The sequence below is a fragment of the Rutilus rutilus genome (assembly GCF_951802725.1).
Source record: "Rutilus rutilus genome assembly, chromosome: 17".
NCBI lineage: Eukaryota > Metazoa > Chordata > Actinopteri > Cypriniformes > Leuciscidae > Rutilus > Rutilus rutilus.
The window spans coordinates 10,287,469-10,304,771 of record NC_140230.1 but is presented as its reverse complement, the minus strand read 5'-3'; the positions used below and the strand labels follow the sequence as shown (position 1 = coordinate 10,304,771).

At 44.4% G+C, this 17,303-nt stretch overlaps 1 long non-coding RNA gene across 1 annotated transcript; it reads left to right on the top strand.

Annotated features, from left to right (window-relative positions):
- Positions 1–4,912: 4,912 nt before the first annotated feature.
- LOC311276244 lies at positions 4,913–7,492 on the top strand. The gene is made up of 3 exons (XR_014625046.1): positions 4,913–5,336; positions 6,312–6,452; positions 7,242–7,492. It is a non-coding gene; the product is annotated as an uncharacterized lncRNA (long non-coding RNA).
- The last annotated feature ends 9,811 nt before the right edge of the window (positions 7,493–17,303 follow it).

Below are 17,303 nucleotides of genomic sequence, written 5' to 3'. Positions count from 1 at the left end.
ATATCCTTTTCTCTTCTACTGTGCCTTGTGTGTGCTCGCCGCCGCGACACACACTCTCATTGCACTAAAAGAGCCGGGCGTCTTTTTCAAGACGCCCCTTTCCTGAGGATCACGCAGTTCTCGCGCTCGCTGACGGCGACTGCCCTCACTGCGAGATAGGTACTGCCTATGGTGACTCTGAGGACTCACCTGGCATCCTTCTCCGAGACTGCTCCTCCGCCCTTCCAAGCCGCAAAGCTCGCCGGTTCGCCCGCTTGCCTAGCCTGCTTGGGGGATGATACCTGCTCGCCCTCTGTTCGAGCCGCGCAAACCGCGCCGTTCACAGGGGATGTCTGGAGCGGACCGTCACGGGGCTGGCTTTCTCTCTCCCTCTGTTCGAGCCGCGCAAACTGCGCTGCTCACAAGGGAGGCTGGAAGCGGATGGTCGGGGTTAGTTTTTCTTTACGTTACAAGAAAGCTACCCTACCCCTGCGCCCCATTCACGCGTCACTCACCGGCGAAAGGAGAAAAGTGTTTACAGTCCCGTCGAGACCGGACTGACCTAATTTCTCACACATGTCTCAGTTCCCTGATCAGGCGACTGGAAATGTCTATACTGCAGCAAACGTGCCTGTTTTTTAATACACTGGCGAAAGGAGAAAAGAGTGTTTTAGTCCCGCTGCGGCCGGGCCGATCTCAATTTATCACACATTTCTCATTCCCCTCTGAAATTCAGGCGACTGGAAATGTCTTTATTGCAGTGAGCGAGCCTGTTGTTACACGCACGCCTGCAAACAAACGCCAGCATGTTGACGCTCTCTGATAATACTCGCGCTGACTGAAATCCTATGTGTCTTCCCCTGTGGGCCAGTGGCAGATTCACAGATTTCCGCACAAGAGACCCGTGTTCGATCCCGGGTCTACCGGCAAATAAAATTATGCCGTCAATGCTCGCTCTGTCAGTTCCCTGAAGAGGCGACTGTAGATGTGTATTTTGCAGCCAACGAGTGCGTTGTACAACCCCCTCGCCTGCACCCAAACCTTGCCGCTCGTCCAGTTCCAAGAAATGTGACTGGTCCAGCGTATTTAGCAGCCAACAAGCCGGTTCCATTGCCCGCTTGCCTGCACAAAAAAGCCATTTTTACGGCTACCCAGATAAATCCCTTAAAGAGTGTATTTTCTGGTGTCCCGGCCACGGCCGACGGTGTTTTCATGTGTAGAAAAAATGCCCACTACTCAGTGCCCATTCCTACACACAAGCACAGCCCTTCACACAGGGCTCGCGCACATAAAATCGACTCAGATCGATTGCGCTTTAAACGTAGCAAACGTGCCCACTACCTAGTGCCCACAAACGCTACTTCCCACATGTCTCACGGTCTCTGTAAATACAGGACCAGTATGCATACGCTCTGCTCACGCGAGCAATGCTGTAAAAGTGGTGTATGTGCCCGCTGCTCTGCGCCCACGCCCACACACAGACATGAAACTAGCCCAGCCCTCCCCCTCTCAGTTAGACACTGCAGAGGAGTCGAGCGCGGGCATTCTGCCCGCTGTTATCAGCGCGCCCCCTGCCTCAGATGTCATGAGCGCGACGTTTATGTCACAGCACACAAAAGCCGCTGTATCGCGAGCCGATCAGAGCGTGCTTCGCATCCAGCCCCTAGCTACTCGCGCACTTGCGTGGGAAAAGCTTCCCGGGGTTTCGAGATGGGTGCTGAACATCATAAAAGAAGGCTATTTGCTGCAGTTTCGCCGGCGCCCTCGCCGCTTCATGGCGCGCGTCGAGACCACGGTAGAATCGAAAGTAGCTCATCTACTTTGAGCCGAGATTCTGAAACTGTTGAGCAAAGGGACTATAGAACCCCTATCTCAATCTCAAAGCGAAGGGGGGCTTTACAGCAGATACTTCCTGGTGCCCAAGAAAGACGGGGGTCTCAGACCCATACTAGATCTGCGGCAGCTGAACAGAGCGCTTCTGAAGCGCCAGTTCAGGATGCTCACGACCAGAAAAATCCTCGCGCATGTCCGCCGAGGGGACTGGTTTGTGTCAATAGATCTAAAGGACGCGTATTTTCAAATACAGATAGCGTCACGTCACAGGCAATTTTTGAGATTCGCCTTTGAGGGCCAGGCATATCAGTACACAGTCCTGCCTTTCGGCTTGTCCCTGGCACCCCGTACATTTACGAAGTGCATGGACGCAGCGCTCGCACCCCTCAGACTACGGGGTATACGAGTGCTGAACTATCTGGACGACTGGCTGATTCTAGCCCAATCTCACTCGGAGCTCGTAGAGCACAGGACCATTTTACTCGATCACCTCGAGAATCTCGGTCTCGCAGTGAACTGGGAAAAGAGCTCGCTATTCCCCAGTCAGATTATATCTTTTCTGGGAATAGAGCTGAACTCGCTGCTAATGACAGCACGCCTGTCATCTCAGCGCACACTGGACATTCGGCGCGCAGCCGGCTCGTTCCGCTGCGGCGCGATAGTCCCTCTCAAAACATTTTCAAAGGATGCTAGGTCTGATGGCCTCAGTATCTTCAGTTCTCCAGTTGGGCCTTCTGCGCATGCGCCCACTGCAGTTCTGGCTCAGAAACAGAGTACCACGCACAGCGTGGGCCTCCGGTCGGCTTCGCTTCAAGGTCAATCAAGCGTGCATTGCAGCTTTGAAACCTTGGGAGGCAAAAGACTGGTACCAATCACGCCAGGGTGGCCTCAGGTCCCTGACTCTGTACAGGCTAACCAAGCGCCTCCTGACATGGGCCCGCAGCAACCTGCTCTCGCTGAGAGCAGCGCACGTGCCAGGGCTCCTAAATATAGGACCAGACAGACTGTCCAGGAACCAGGTTCCGACAGGGGAATGGTCTTTGCACCCACAGACATTCCAGCTGCTGTGGAAGAAATTCGGCAGAGCGGAAGTAGACCTGTTTGCGTCTCAAGAAAACGCTCACTGTCCAGAATTTTTCTCGAAGAGCAAGGACGCGCTGACCCACGAGTGGCCTCGCCGTCCACTCTACGCTTTCCCCCCCGTCTCCCTCCTGACTCAGGTGGTAGAACGGGTCAGGGAAGAAGGATGCTCAGTGCTGCTTGTAGCCCCACTTTGGATGAGCCAACCTTGGTTCCCAATTGTGATGCAGTTAGCGAGCACCGCCCCGTGGCCAGTGCCTCTGAGGAGGGATCTCCTCTCTCAAGCCAACGGCTCGATCTGGCATCCTCACCCAAGAGCTGTGGTCCCTCCATGTGTGGGCCATCAACGGGTACCCGCTGACCTCCCACAGGGAGTGTTAAACACTATCACACAGGCCAGAGCTCCGTCTACGCGACGTCTCTATGCCTCAAAATGGTCAGTGTTCTCTAGCTGGTGCACAGCTCGTGGTGTGTCACCCCTGCATTGCGGTGTGATGGAGGTTCTCTCCTTCCTACAGGAGCTGTTGGATAAGGGCAGGTCCCCTTCCACGCTCAAAGTCTATGTAGCGGCCATAGCAGTGTTCTCTTCGACCACGCTTGGCCAGTCTATTGGAAGGAACGATTTAGTCATTCGCTTCCTTAGAGGAGCTAAGAGACTGAATCCTCCCAGACCTCCCACAGTCCCTATATGGGACCTTTCTACGGTACTGGAAGCCATGAAAGGTCATCCATTCGAGCCCTTGCAGAAGATTGATCTTAAACACCTGTCTTTCAAGACAGCGTTTCTTCTGGCTCTCGCTTCAGTGAAGCGCATAGGGGACTTACACGCGCTCTCAGTAAGCGCGACGTGCATGGAATTTGGGCCGAATGACTCTAGAGTTATACTCAAACCTAAGCACGGTTATGTTCCTAAATCCCTCAATACACCGTTCAGAGCACAGGTCATCTCCCTGTCTGCTCTGCCGGTCACTGAAGGAAATATGAACGAAAGCTCCCTTTGCCCAGTCAGGGCGTTAAGAGCTTATGTGTCTCGCTCGTCTGTTTTCTGACAGACGGAGCAGCTCTTTGTTTCGTTCAGCGGGCGTTCTAAGGGACTAGCCGCTTCGAAACAGACCCTATCCAGATGGGTAGTGGACGCAATAGCGCTAGCTTACACAACCAAGGGCATGCAGTGCCCGCTGTCAAGTGGGATTGCCTTGCAAGATATTTGTATGGCGGCAGGCTGGGCCTCTCCATCTACATTTATAAGGTTTTACAACCTAGAGGTTCCTGCACTACAGGCCAGACTACTGTCGGTCTAGTATGGCCAAAACTCATAAACTGACGCTGTCAGTTATGCAGCTATTTGAGTATTGCAGTCCTTGCTCTATGCTGCCATAAAGGAAGATAGTGGCTAAACCCCTCCTCTTCCAGGATTCCCTGTGAGTCCCCTGGGTGATTGTGTACTGTATGAACTCCGGGCTGTCGCCCTTGAGTCTATAGTATCAGATCCCAGCACGCACAGCGTTTTACAGTAGGTTCCCCTAGCGTATTCTACGCAGTACGAGAGAATCTCTCGTAAGAGAACGTACTCGGTTACTAACGTAACCTCGGTTCTCTCTAGAGAGAGGAACGAGTACTGCGTATCCTGCCGTGCATGCACGCGCTCTGGTTGCTTCGACTATGAAAAACCAGAGATATAAAGCCTGCGAGCGGTATTTATAGACCTAAGCCACGCCCGTTTCGGCGGGACGTGACGCAGAGGGGTCGAAGCGCCCTCATTGGGTCTGACGTCACTCTAGGTCTCGCTCGATAGGCTTAAGCAGTTGCCAGCAGACCAGCCTATAGGCGCGCGAGCTGCCTCGCCTATGTCTGTATGCTGCCGCAACGCGTTTTACATTAATACAAAATTAAGGATAATTTTTTGGCTTCAGTATTCTCGTGGAAAAGGATTTTCCCCGAGCGTATTCTACGCAGTACTCGTTCCTCTCTCTAGAGAGAACCGAGGTTACGTTAGTAACCGAGTACGTTTTCACAGCATTATACTGTTTTTCTCAACAGTTTCTTGCTGTATAACCTATGTACAGTATGTTACTGTAGATTTTGTTGCTTTCACAGTATTATTTTGTATTTTCAACAGTTATGTACTGTGCACACAGTTGACAGTATGTTACTGTATATTTTCAAAGCATTCTGGGAAATTATTAGTTACTGTAAATCTAAATACAGCAGTGCAAATTGACCGCGAAAAACACCACACACAATTCCACGAGTAAAATTGCTAGCCTACAAACATTAACCTTACATAAAACATTTTCGGGACTGGGTGACCATTAACAGTCTTAATTTCTGTCAGTGGGGGGTGCATGAGAGCGCATTTGAATGAGTTTTTCTGTTGTGTCAGTTGTGTCAGTCTTTTCTGCCGACCTGGAACTTCAGCCCGGTGTTAGGAACTTCGCCATATGGTAAGTAATAAATCTTAATATTTGTATGCATGGATTCTAGCTAATAACTTTAAAATTATTTAGAGAGTATGACCAGGATTTAGATATTTAATTTAATTTATTCTTAACATTTTACTATCAGCTGTGTTCAATATGATAGGCTACTCTAGGTTTCAATGTAGTTTGGGACATTGGTGTTACTGTAAATTTAAATACATTAGTACGAAATGACCGCGAAAAATAACCACAAGCTGCCGTTTTATGAATAACTCTTCAGTTCCCTGAGTAACGTTGAGGGCACGCAGGCCTTTTATGGCGAAAACTTCGCCATAAATATCTGGTTAGTGATGAATCTTTATATATTTTTTATGCAAACTAAATAGTAGCAGGTTATGTTAGTTTAGAAGAACTGCCCGCGGCTTATGTTCTATAACGCCTGTAACGCGGATTTCCTTCATGATGATAGCTAGCCTACTTGATTATTAAATGTAATTTTATAAACATAGATTGCATATGTAGCCTCTTATAAGGTCAGAATGATCTAATAATTGTGTTATTTACCATTTTAAGTCGGTGGAAGCGCCTGCGCGTTCATATCATACCGTTGGGAATTGAAAATCGATATCCTGAAATCGGATACCCAAGGTTAGGATTCGGATTCTTGTTATAAAATAAAATTTTCGATTCCTCTTATTGATTTATTCGCGCTTATTTTTGTCTAAATCAGAATATTCTTTTACACGTCTGTGAGGACCTGACCTGGCGATCTGCCAGGACCTTGTGCAGTTACCTCAGTCTATGTTCATTCATACACTTTTGTTACAAATTGATCTCTATTAGTAACACCAATGGCTTTTTATTTTGCACAAGTGATGGTTTAGAGCTTTGACTTAGAGCTTATTGTGATGTGACTTATTACAGATGATGCTACATATTGTGATCACTCTTGATTCAGTTGGAAAATATATAGGCTATATATTTGTTTTGTGTTTACAGGTTTCTTGTCAGGATAAATCCTGAAAATTCGAAATGAACATCACAGTTCCAGGTGAGCAGAAAGAGTGCGAAGGTTGTTCGGAGGAAGACCATGGCCTTGAATCAGGGACTTTGCAGAATATGATTGGCAAAATCATTAAGGTAAGAGTAATATTAGGGATGTGCAGCGGAGCCCATATCTGTAGAAATGATTTGTGTCTGAATCTGTATTTAGAAAAATCCAAAAAGGGTGGAAATGACTTAAACCATACATTTTTCAAATTGATGCCTTGTATAAGTCAAATAATTTGTATTTTTATATTATAATTTTACACCTCTTTAAATAAGTTTTAATTAAAACATGAAATGGTAAAAAATAGGGTTGAGTGATATGGTCAAAAATCATCTTGATAAAATGTTTCATATCAGTCAGTAAGTATTGATAATTATCACAATCAATGTCAAATATTTATTTATTTTAAGTTTTAAATGTTCTCAAACATACATTAAATAATGAAGACAACAGGTAAAGTTAAAATATAATGAAATGTAATCGATTCTTTGGGTCACGATTTGATTCAAAAGAGGCGGTACTTTTGAAATTGGGAATTCTCTTTTGAATCAAATTTCATTTTGATATATGCATAGAATAGATTTAAAATCTATGATCAAATCTAAAATCAAATCTATGCATATATCTATCTAAATGAAATTTGATTCAAAATCGAGAATCGAACAGAAATGATCAGCAGCTACTGTTAGCCCCAATCAAGTGCATTTCAAGCGCAGACACATTTCATTTATAAATGGCCATGCCCACTCTTCCGTGAAAAATAAAGTGGATACCATAGGAAAAAAAAATTCTCCTAAAAAGGTGTTGATAATGTGAGTTCGTTTTTTTTTTATTATTAGTTTTGCCTCTGATTGATTTGTGCTTATCATTCCTTGCAGGATTATCAGAAGTGTTGTCGCTCTTCTACCACTTGACACCATCACTACCCTCCTCACCTGGCCTTCATCCTCACCTGTCTTGCTTTCTTTCTAAGTTTCTTTTTTACCTGTTCAGGATCATTTTTGCATGAATTGAAATACATGAATTGTTCACTGATCTTAATTATTAAATATATATTGTTCATTAGTCTTCTTTTAAAACAGATTTTTATTGTTGTATCATATTACATTATTATTACTAATGTATTGTTTAAAAATACACAATAAATCTTGTTGTGCAGTTAAAGCTTCAATTGTTCTTTTTTCTATTTCCCATTAACAGTTAAAATAATATTCCTACATTTTCCACTCCCAGATTTTCTACATATTCTACAGGTAACACAGTAGCACTATAAAAGTAATAAAATAACATTTCATAACTGTATAATACTATACAGTATTATTAAAAATCAACGGTGTAATACTGTGTTTTAACGTGGTAAAAAATTACAGTAAAATAATGTATTTAATTTTACAGTATGCTTAACAGTACTGTATTTAGTGTTACAGTAATTTTACTGTTGAATGAAATACAGCAACTACTGGATAATTGTTGCCAGTAAGTTACTGTTAATTTGACAATAAATTGTTTACAGTGTGTCTTTTCAAAATATATAATAAATAAATTCAGATGAGCAGTTTACAGTTCTCTGTCTTTATTGAACATTTGCACTTCAGTTGGTCCGTTTTGCAACATGATTCAATTAAAATCACAGCGCTACATCAATTCTGTACATGTACATGCTACATGCTGGAGACCTTTTACTACATGAATGCATCCAGATATTATTTAATAATCCCTGAAGTAATTCATCCAGTAGTTTTTCCCTCTGTGACAACAAGCAGACTACAGTTGTTAGCAGTTAACACTAAGCAGGGAGGGGTTCTGGTCTGAATTGATATCTCTAATGACCTTTGAGTAGGGTAGAGTGGGGGAAAACGCCCCCCTGGGGTAAAACGCCCCCCACCTGTTTTTCCCCAAATAACCACTAAAAGTATGATATGTATGATAGATGAATAGTGAAGTCTGTAGTTTGAGATCATATATTATTTATAAGGAATATAATTATATTTAAAAAATTAAACATTTTTTTTAAAAACTCATAGCTTGTGGGGTAAAACGCCCCCTACGCTGAGGGGTAAAACGCCCCCTCCCTGGGGGCATAGTTTCTCTATCATAATTACTATAATAAAATATTTCTGTCTATCAAATCCTTTGTTTTACACTTAATGCAGTATAACTAGGTGGTAAAATAAAAATATTTGAACAAAACATGAAAAAATTACCTCAAGTGAGCATTAACTAGTTAGCTTGCTAGCACAGTTAGCTCACTGAGGGAAGGTAGTTAATTTTGCCTATTTTGAACATTGCTGAAATAATATATATATACATGTTGATACATTACTTGCCTTTTACCTTTAGAGATTAAAAACTATTGTCTGTTAATTTTGCTGTTGATCTATGAAGCAAACTGGTTGGTAAGAAAGGGGGCATTTTACCCCACCTTGGGAGGCGTTTTACCCCACCGCTGGGGCAAAACGCCCCCTTTGTACAAAAATATTTTCAGTGAAAATACTGATTAATTATGAAGGCTGAGCAATTTTAATATTTGGTGAATAACTCCTGCCATAGTCACTCAAAACCGGGATGGCAATTCTAGTCACATTTATGTTTTGTTTCACTGTAATGTCACATTTTCCTTAAGGGGGGCGTTTTCCCCCACTCTACCCTATGTGTGATGCCGCACGTCAGTTGAAGATATCTGATGCAGTGGCGGACCGTGCATTTCACACCTAGGCCTTCAGTGGAATCCTACCTGAATTATTAACTTTTAATAGTGTAGCAGAGCACAGACTCTCTTTAATTGTTGTGAAATTGCTGTTTTTATTTTGCACCGGCAGTTATTGGGTTAATGCGGTGAGTTCGGAAAAGAGCGGGTAAGTCGAGTCTGTCCCGTCGTATATCTGGCATAAGTTTTAATTCGCTCTAGGGCTGAGAATGTTCGCTTGACAGAAGCAGTGGACACAGGGACAATCATCGCAAAACATGACGATGTGTACAGCTGACCCATGCTCTCACACAGATTTTTGAACGAAAATCAGTGAGATCAGCGGGACTTTTGCCTTCAAAATCAGACATGGCATACATTACAGTCAGTTTTGTTTTTACCCAGACAGATCGAATAGTGTTCCGTTACTCTGCGTTCACGAGTTCACATCTACATATAATTAGGACAATAAGTTTATGGGGGGAGGGCTCCGAGCTCGGAGTTAGGCCCGAACCCAGAGTACTCCCACCAGTTGGTAAGTGTAGATGGAACTGGAAGTGAGGAGATGGGGTGGAGGAGGGATGCTGACAAACTTTCAATGAACAGAGATAGGTCTGCTGTGAATTTATACTCTGTCATTGAGTTGATTACTGATTAATCTCCAGCTGTGCATAATTTGGTTAATTATCTGAACCTACTCCTCCCGAACTTTGTTAATAAAACATCATTTAAGCTGGATAAAGCTGAATAAGGGATTTTTTCCGGTGGGTTTGAACCTGCTGGGGATCGAGGAGGGAAAGAAACATTAATTTGTGGGTTGAAAAATGATTACATCTACAGGAATATATTTTAGTTTATGCAGTTTGGTACAGTTAGCTAGCTCTGACGTGAGTATAGTACGCGCTCTCACCATCAACCATCAAAGCAATTGTTGTAATGAAGGTTGTTCCACCTCATCACTTTCCTTCAGTCTCCCTGAAACAGATCGAGACACATATGGTTTAAAACGATTGTAATGAACTACTATAGCAGCCCCACCATCAACTGACTGTAAAAGTGATACAATACATTAGACAATCGCTCAGTCACTTTAAAGGGGCCCTTCTAATTTCTCTGTAATTTAAGGCAAACTCCTTTTTTTCTAGCCTTATTTCGAACCCAGACTAGCTCCCCTACTGAATAGTACTGTACCTGGGACCGAAAATCTAAATACTGTTTCTTGGGAAGAAGCCCAACTGATGTCAAAGTCTCAGGGAGGGGGAGGGAGGGGGCGTCCTTGAGTCATAACAGGTGACAAGGGTGATGAGGGCAGGTTGTCTCCAGGACAGTACCAGTAGTTTAGTAGACAAGGGCGGAGCCGACGGTTTAGGGAGCCAAGGAGGATCTGTCTTCATGGCCTTGCCAAGGGAGCCAGGCTCGGCCACTATGGCCGGGGACATATAACTCAACTACCATTCAAATGGCTTCCACCATGTCCATGTGCTCAAAGAGGAAGTGGGGTGACAGATATTTAAAGGAACTGTCAGTATCACCCTCTACTGGCTCATTTCCTTCAGAACAGCCACCCCCAAATTTGTCCCCCAAATTTGCAATAGAGTTAAACAAAGCATTACTGTTAGGGACAGCAGGATGGCGTATCAGCCAACTAACTGGTCGAAGATATGTTCTGTCTTTCACTCGTACTTCTGCCGTGCGTATTCTTCCATCTTTACCATGAATCAACTTAATGATATGACCTACAGGCCAAAGTGATCTAGGCAACTGGTGGTCCACCACTATGGACAACGGCATTTAACTGGAGTGCATCAGTGTCAGTTTGCCATTTTGCCCTGGTTTGTAAACTTGGTAGGTAATTTCTTATGAACTGTGACCAAAACCTAGCAAGGATTTGACAGGTCCTCCATCTTCGTCGGCTGAGTAATTCACACTCATGATACATGGCCTGCAGAAGTGAAGGGTCTCGCCACCCCATTAGAAGAAGGTTTGGGGTGACAGGATCAGGATCGGCCACGTCAGTCGACACATAACCCAAAGGCTTAGAATTTAGAATCCCCTCAATTTCCACAAGGACGGTGGTCAAAACTTCATGCGTTACAGTTTGTGAATTCAGGGTAACATTTAGAGCAGTTTTAATGGACCGAACCTCCCTCTCCCAAAAGCATCCAAAGTGTGGATTAAAGAAAAATTTGATCTGATACTGAGCTAATTTGGCTTGCAGGTATGGGTGCAGGGCATTGAATGCATCTGTAAGTTCTCGTTCCCCCCTTTAAAATTTGTTCCTTGATCAGAGAACAATTTGGCAGGCTTTCCCCTTCGGGAGATAAAACGTCTTAAAGACATTAAGAAAGAATCAATATTTCCTTCAATATTTACACCTCGTGTGGTTAGACACTTAAACAGTATTCCCCATCTTTTCTTGTTTCTTCTGCCCAATTTGACAATAAGTGGCCAAAAACAATCCATTCCTGTAGAAAAGGGTGGTTGATGTAAACGTAAACGTGCTGGAGGTAAATCTGCCATTCGTGGAGATATTGGTTTAGCTCTCCATTTTTGACACTCTGCACAGCCACGTTGTTCCTTTCTCACAGCCTCTCTTCCTCTGAGAATCCAGTATTTCCTCCTCAACTCTGCAAATAAACGTTCCGCACCAGCTCAAATTCAATATCAAATTCTGGGGCTAATGTTGCCAAACGACTTGATGATGACAGAGATTTTCCATTGCTAAGACTTTGAATCTCTTCAGAGAAACTGTCTCTTTGTGCAGATCTTAAAATCATTAATTCCGCATGCTGATACTCCTCAGCAGAAGGACTTAAAATAATGTAATATAGAATTCTGCTAAATACCTCATCTAAGGCAAGCAGGTTCGTAGAAATACACCAAAGATGAACTAGACAGAGACGTGCTTTCAGTAGAAAACAATTGGAAAAGTTTTTGGGGCAGACCGAACCTGTTGAAAAGAGATGGTATTCATCCCTCCTGGGATGGTGCTGCTCTTCTCTCTAGTAAATGTCACATAGTCTTAGAGCTCAAACATGAATTGGGGCTCAGGTCTGGAAGCAGACAGACTGGCTAAACCGACCGTCTGCTAGCTGTCTCACGTCACCAAGGTCAGATAAATCCCATCACATAGAGACTCTTTCACCTAGACATAATCATATAGTTCTGATATATGATGTTCCCTGGTGTCTGTTCCCCGAATTAGGACATACACAATTTTTTTTTTTCTCGCGCACTGCACCACGTATTGTAGTGCTAAACTGCACTTCACAATATTGATTGAATCATTGGCTTGTAGTGGTTGTGCCTGTGTGTGTGTGTGTGTGTGTGTGTGTGCGCGTGTGTGTGTGAATGCATGTGATCGTGGGCACCAGATTCCAGAGCACGGGCGGTGAACGTCACGCGTATCCCGGACAGTTAACCTGCCTTGACAGTGAATCAGTATTTTCCAGTTAAATTGTTAATTGTATTGTCCCTTGTAACAGCCAATACCAGGTCTGGTCTCTCGCTTTAGTACTGTGCCTCTAGTATGACGGTGTGGCTCTTTTAATTATACCATTGTACAATAAAGTTTTGTTATTGTTTTTCTACTGAAAGCACGTCTCTGTCTAGTTCATCTTTGGTGTATTTCTACGAACCTGCTTGCCTTAGATTAGGTATTTAGCAGTTAAGGTGCAAAGTATATCCTGGTGTGAGAGGCACCAGGTGGCGTAGTCAAGAACCTTTAAACCTAGATCTGGTCAAACTTCCATAAGGTCACATATATTCCATTTTAGAAAGAAATGATATCTGCAAGGATTTTCAATCAGGATTTAGACCATACCATAGTACTGAGACAGCTCTCATTAGAGTCACAAATGATTTGCTCTTATCATCCGATCGTGGTTGTATCTCTCTATTAGTGTTACTCGATCTTAGTGCTGCATTTGATACTATTGACCACAACATTCTTTTAAATAGACTCGAAAATTATGTTGGCATTAGTGGAATTTCATTAGCATGGTTTAATTCATACTTATCTCATCGTTATCAGTTTGTAGCAGTAAATGAAGAGATGTCTTATCGATCACAAGTTCAGTATGGTGTACCACAAGGCTCAGTACTGGGACCGTTGCTGTTCACTCTGTACATGCTACCCTTGGGAGATATCATTAGGAAGTATGGCATTAGTTTTCACTGTTATGCTGATTATACGCAGCTCTATATTTCTTCACACCCTGACGAAACTTACCAATTCACAAAATTAGTGGAATGCATAACTGATATAAAAACTGGATGACTAGCAACTTCCTACTACTTAATTCTGAAAAAACAGAGGTTCTAATTATTGGACAAAAAACTTCCTCAAGTAATAACCTAGAATACTGTCTAACACTTGGCTGCTCTAAGTCTTCGTCGTCGATTATGAACCTGGGTGTGCTCTTTGATACCCATCTTTCATTTGAAAGTCACGTGTCTAGTATCTATAAAACCGCATTTTTTCAACTTAAAAATATATCTAAATTATGTCATATGCTCTCAATGAAAAATGCAGAACAATTAGTTAATGTGTTCATGACATCAAGGCTAGATAATTGTAATGCTATTATGGGTGATTGCACTGCACACTTAATAAACAAACTACAGCTGGTTCAAAATGCAGCAACCAGGAAGTATGACTATATTAGCCCGGTTCTGTCAACGCTGCATTGGCTCCCTATTAAACATTGTATCAATTTTAAAATATTGCTGATCACTTACAAAGCCCTAAATGGTTTAGCTCTCCAGTACTTGAGCGAGCTCTTAACGCATTATTGTCCTTCACGTCTATTGCAATCTCAAAATTTCGGCCAGTTGATAATTTAGCACCAAAACTTTGGAACAATCTTCCTAACATTATCCAGGGAAGCAGACACACTCTGTCAGTTCAAATCTAGACTAAAAACACATCTCTTTGGCCTATCATACACATAACACATTATAGACTTCTATAATTCAATGTTAGGCTGCATAGATTAGGTCAGCCGGAACCGGGAACACTCCCCATAAATCCTGATGTACTTGTTTCATCATAAGAAGGATGGCGTCTATGCTAATATTAGTCTCTCTGTTTATCCGAGGTTTACCGCAGTCCGCCAGATCCAGACCATATCCAGATCTGATGAAGGATCTGCGCCTGGACACGATGACATCGCAGTCCTGAAGTGTCAACCAGTCCATCCCCTGTGAAGGCCTCCTTCCCTTCCCTTTACCTCAGTACAGATAAAATGTTGTCAGGATAATTCCGGTTCGCGTGGACTACACGCCTGTGCACATTTATATTCAAATGCGCATACCTTTGGACTGAACACGTAATGCGCATGTGCGCGACGTCTGCGTTTTCACGGGTTTTCTGCGGTTTGCGCAGAGATAACAGATAATCGTTTGCACTTTCGAACCTATTTCAGGGAGTGCATTCTCGAGACACCAGGCACTGTTTTGTGTGGATGGGCAGCCGGATCGCGTTAAGGATTTTCCTGTTAGAACGGTGTTGTGTAAGCGGCCCCTTAAGTTTATAACTAATGATCTTTGCAACGGAAGTGAATCAAAACTAACTTTAGCTGGACAATAACTTTATCCTAGAGCTGTTGTAAAGCCTAAACAATCTGTTATGGTAATTTCCTATTATCTCTGTAAAGCTGCTTTGAAACAATCCATATTGTTAAAAGCGCTATATAAATTAAGGTGACTTGACTTTCATTCTCTATGGAGGCCGCCCCATGATTTTGCGGTAGCATAAACTAGATCCTTGAAGCTGTCAGCTTGTGAAGGTTCTGGAATTGAATAGCACAAAACTGCAGTTAGATTCAGACAAGTGATTGGCTTGCGCAGTTCTTCTGTGTTCGTCATTTATTAAAGCTGAAGTATTTCTTGGCCAGTATTCTGGCGACAAATTCAGGAAAGGGGACCTTTGATTCTGTAGGGTCCGTCCTCTTGTAACATCATCTGCTTGATTATTCAATGAATCTAAATGCCAATCTTGGGAGTCAGTCAGTTCTTGTATTTCTGCAATTCAGGTTCCAACAAATACCTTGAAATTACATGAATCAGAGTGAATCCGAGTCACACAGTTGTAGAGTCTGTCCATAAATGAATTCCAGTGTGATGAGGTTCAGTACTTTGTAATGAGGGAAGGAAGAAGACAAGGGGTCGGCGATGACTGGGACTCTCGTTTTATTCACTCAAGTTGAAAACATAAACAAAAAGGTGCGCACGTAGCGCGTTCACCGTGCAACAACACAGCATAAACTCAGTCCGTAATTCAGAATACAAATCGTCAGCTTCTCTCTCTGTCCGCGGCAGCACACGAGGTCCCAGTCACTCTCTCTCTCTCTCACTCTCTCCCGATCGTGCTTATATCCAGTCTCTCCACGCCAATTACTGAAATCAGACACAGGTGTTCATCATCTGCACTTGACCCACTTACTCACCGCTCGCTTCCTTCCTCTCTCTCCCGCTACAGACTCCGCAGAACCACGCCCCCCTCGCCACATACCCCCACCGCCCGACTCAGGCCGGGGAGCCATCCGGTCTGCAGCCTCCCCCCCCCTCCTCCTGGAGAGGAAGTCGGCCACAGCCATCTGTGCACCTGGCCTGTGGATCACCTGAAACTTAAAGGGTTGTAACGCCAGATACCAACGGGTGATCCGCGCGTTGGTATCTTTCATGCGGTGGAGCCATTGCAGGGGAGCGTGGTCCGAACAGAGGGTGAACTCCCGCCCCAGGAGATTATACCGGAGGGTGAGAACGGCCCACCTGATGGTCAAACACTCCTTTTCTATGGTGCTGTACATTGTCTCTCTCTTCGAGAGCTTCCGACTGATGTACAGCACCAGCCGCTCTTCACCCTCCACCTCCTGGGACAGGACAGCGCCCAACCCCCTGTCCGACGCATCTGTCTGCAACATAAAAGGGAGAGAAAAGTTAGGAGCATGTAAGAGCGGTCCGCCACACAGAGCAGCCTTTATCTGGGTAAAAGCCTGCTGACACTGCTCCGTCCACTGAACCGTATCTGGTGCTTCCTTTTTAGTTAGATCAGTAAGCGGGCTGGCGAGGTCCGAATAATTAGAAACAAACCTTCTATAATATCCCGCCAGCCCCAGGAACTGCCTAACCTCCTTTTTGGTCTTGGGTCTTGGACAAGTCGCAACCGCTGCAGTCTTATCAATTTGGGGACGCACCTGTCCATGACCCAAGTGGAAACCCAGATATCTGACTTCCACACGCCCAATTGCACACTTCTTCGGATTGGCCGTGAGCCCAGCCCTTCTCAGCGTCTTCAGTACAGCGCGCAAATGCTGCATATGTCGCTGCCAATCACCACTATAGATGATGATATCATCCAGATAAGCAGCGGCATATGCAGCGTGCGGCCGGAGAATTCTGTCCATCAGACGCTGAAAAGTCGCTGGGGCCCCGAACAACCCGAACGGAAGAGTAACAAATTGGTGTAATCCGAACGGCGTTGTGAAAGCTGTTTTTTCTTTGGTCATGGGAGACAAGGGGATCTGCCAATAACCCTTAGTTAAGTCCATTGTCGAATAAAAACGAGCAGTACCTAGCCGATCAAGCAATTCGTCAACTCGGGGCATTGGATATGCGTCGAATTTCGACACAGCATTCACCTTCCTGTAGTCCACACAGAACCGCACTGAGCCGTCCGTTTTAGGAACTAAAACTATCGGGCTCGCCCAGTCACTGTTGGATTCTTCTATCACTCCCATCTCTAGCATTGCTTCTAATTCGCTCTGAACCACTTTTTTCTTGTGTTTAGGCAAGCGATACGGCCGACTGCGAATTACCACGCCCGGCTCGGTCTCAACATGGTGCTGAATGAGATTCGTTCGACCAGGCAGGGGCGAGAACACATCAGCAAATTCTGCTTGTATTGTCCTTACATCAGTGAGCTGGGAGGGTGAGAGGTGGTCTCCCCCAGGAGCCAGAGCGAGAGATTGGGACTTTGAACTCACTTCTGGACCGAGATCCTCCTCTCCGCTCACTACCATCGCCAGCATCACTGATTCTGCCTCAGACCATTTTTTTAGTAGGTTGAGGTGATATATTTGATGTGCTCCGCCCCTATCCGTTCGAGCTACTTCATAGTTGAGATCCCCAACTCGCCGTGTGACCTCAAAGGGTCCTTGCCACTTCGCGAGTAATTTTGAACTTGAAGTAGGGAGTAATACAAGCACTTTATCTCCCGGTGCAAATTGACGCAGTCTAGCCCCCCTGTTGT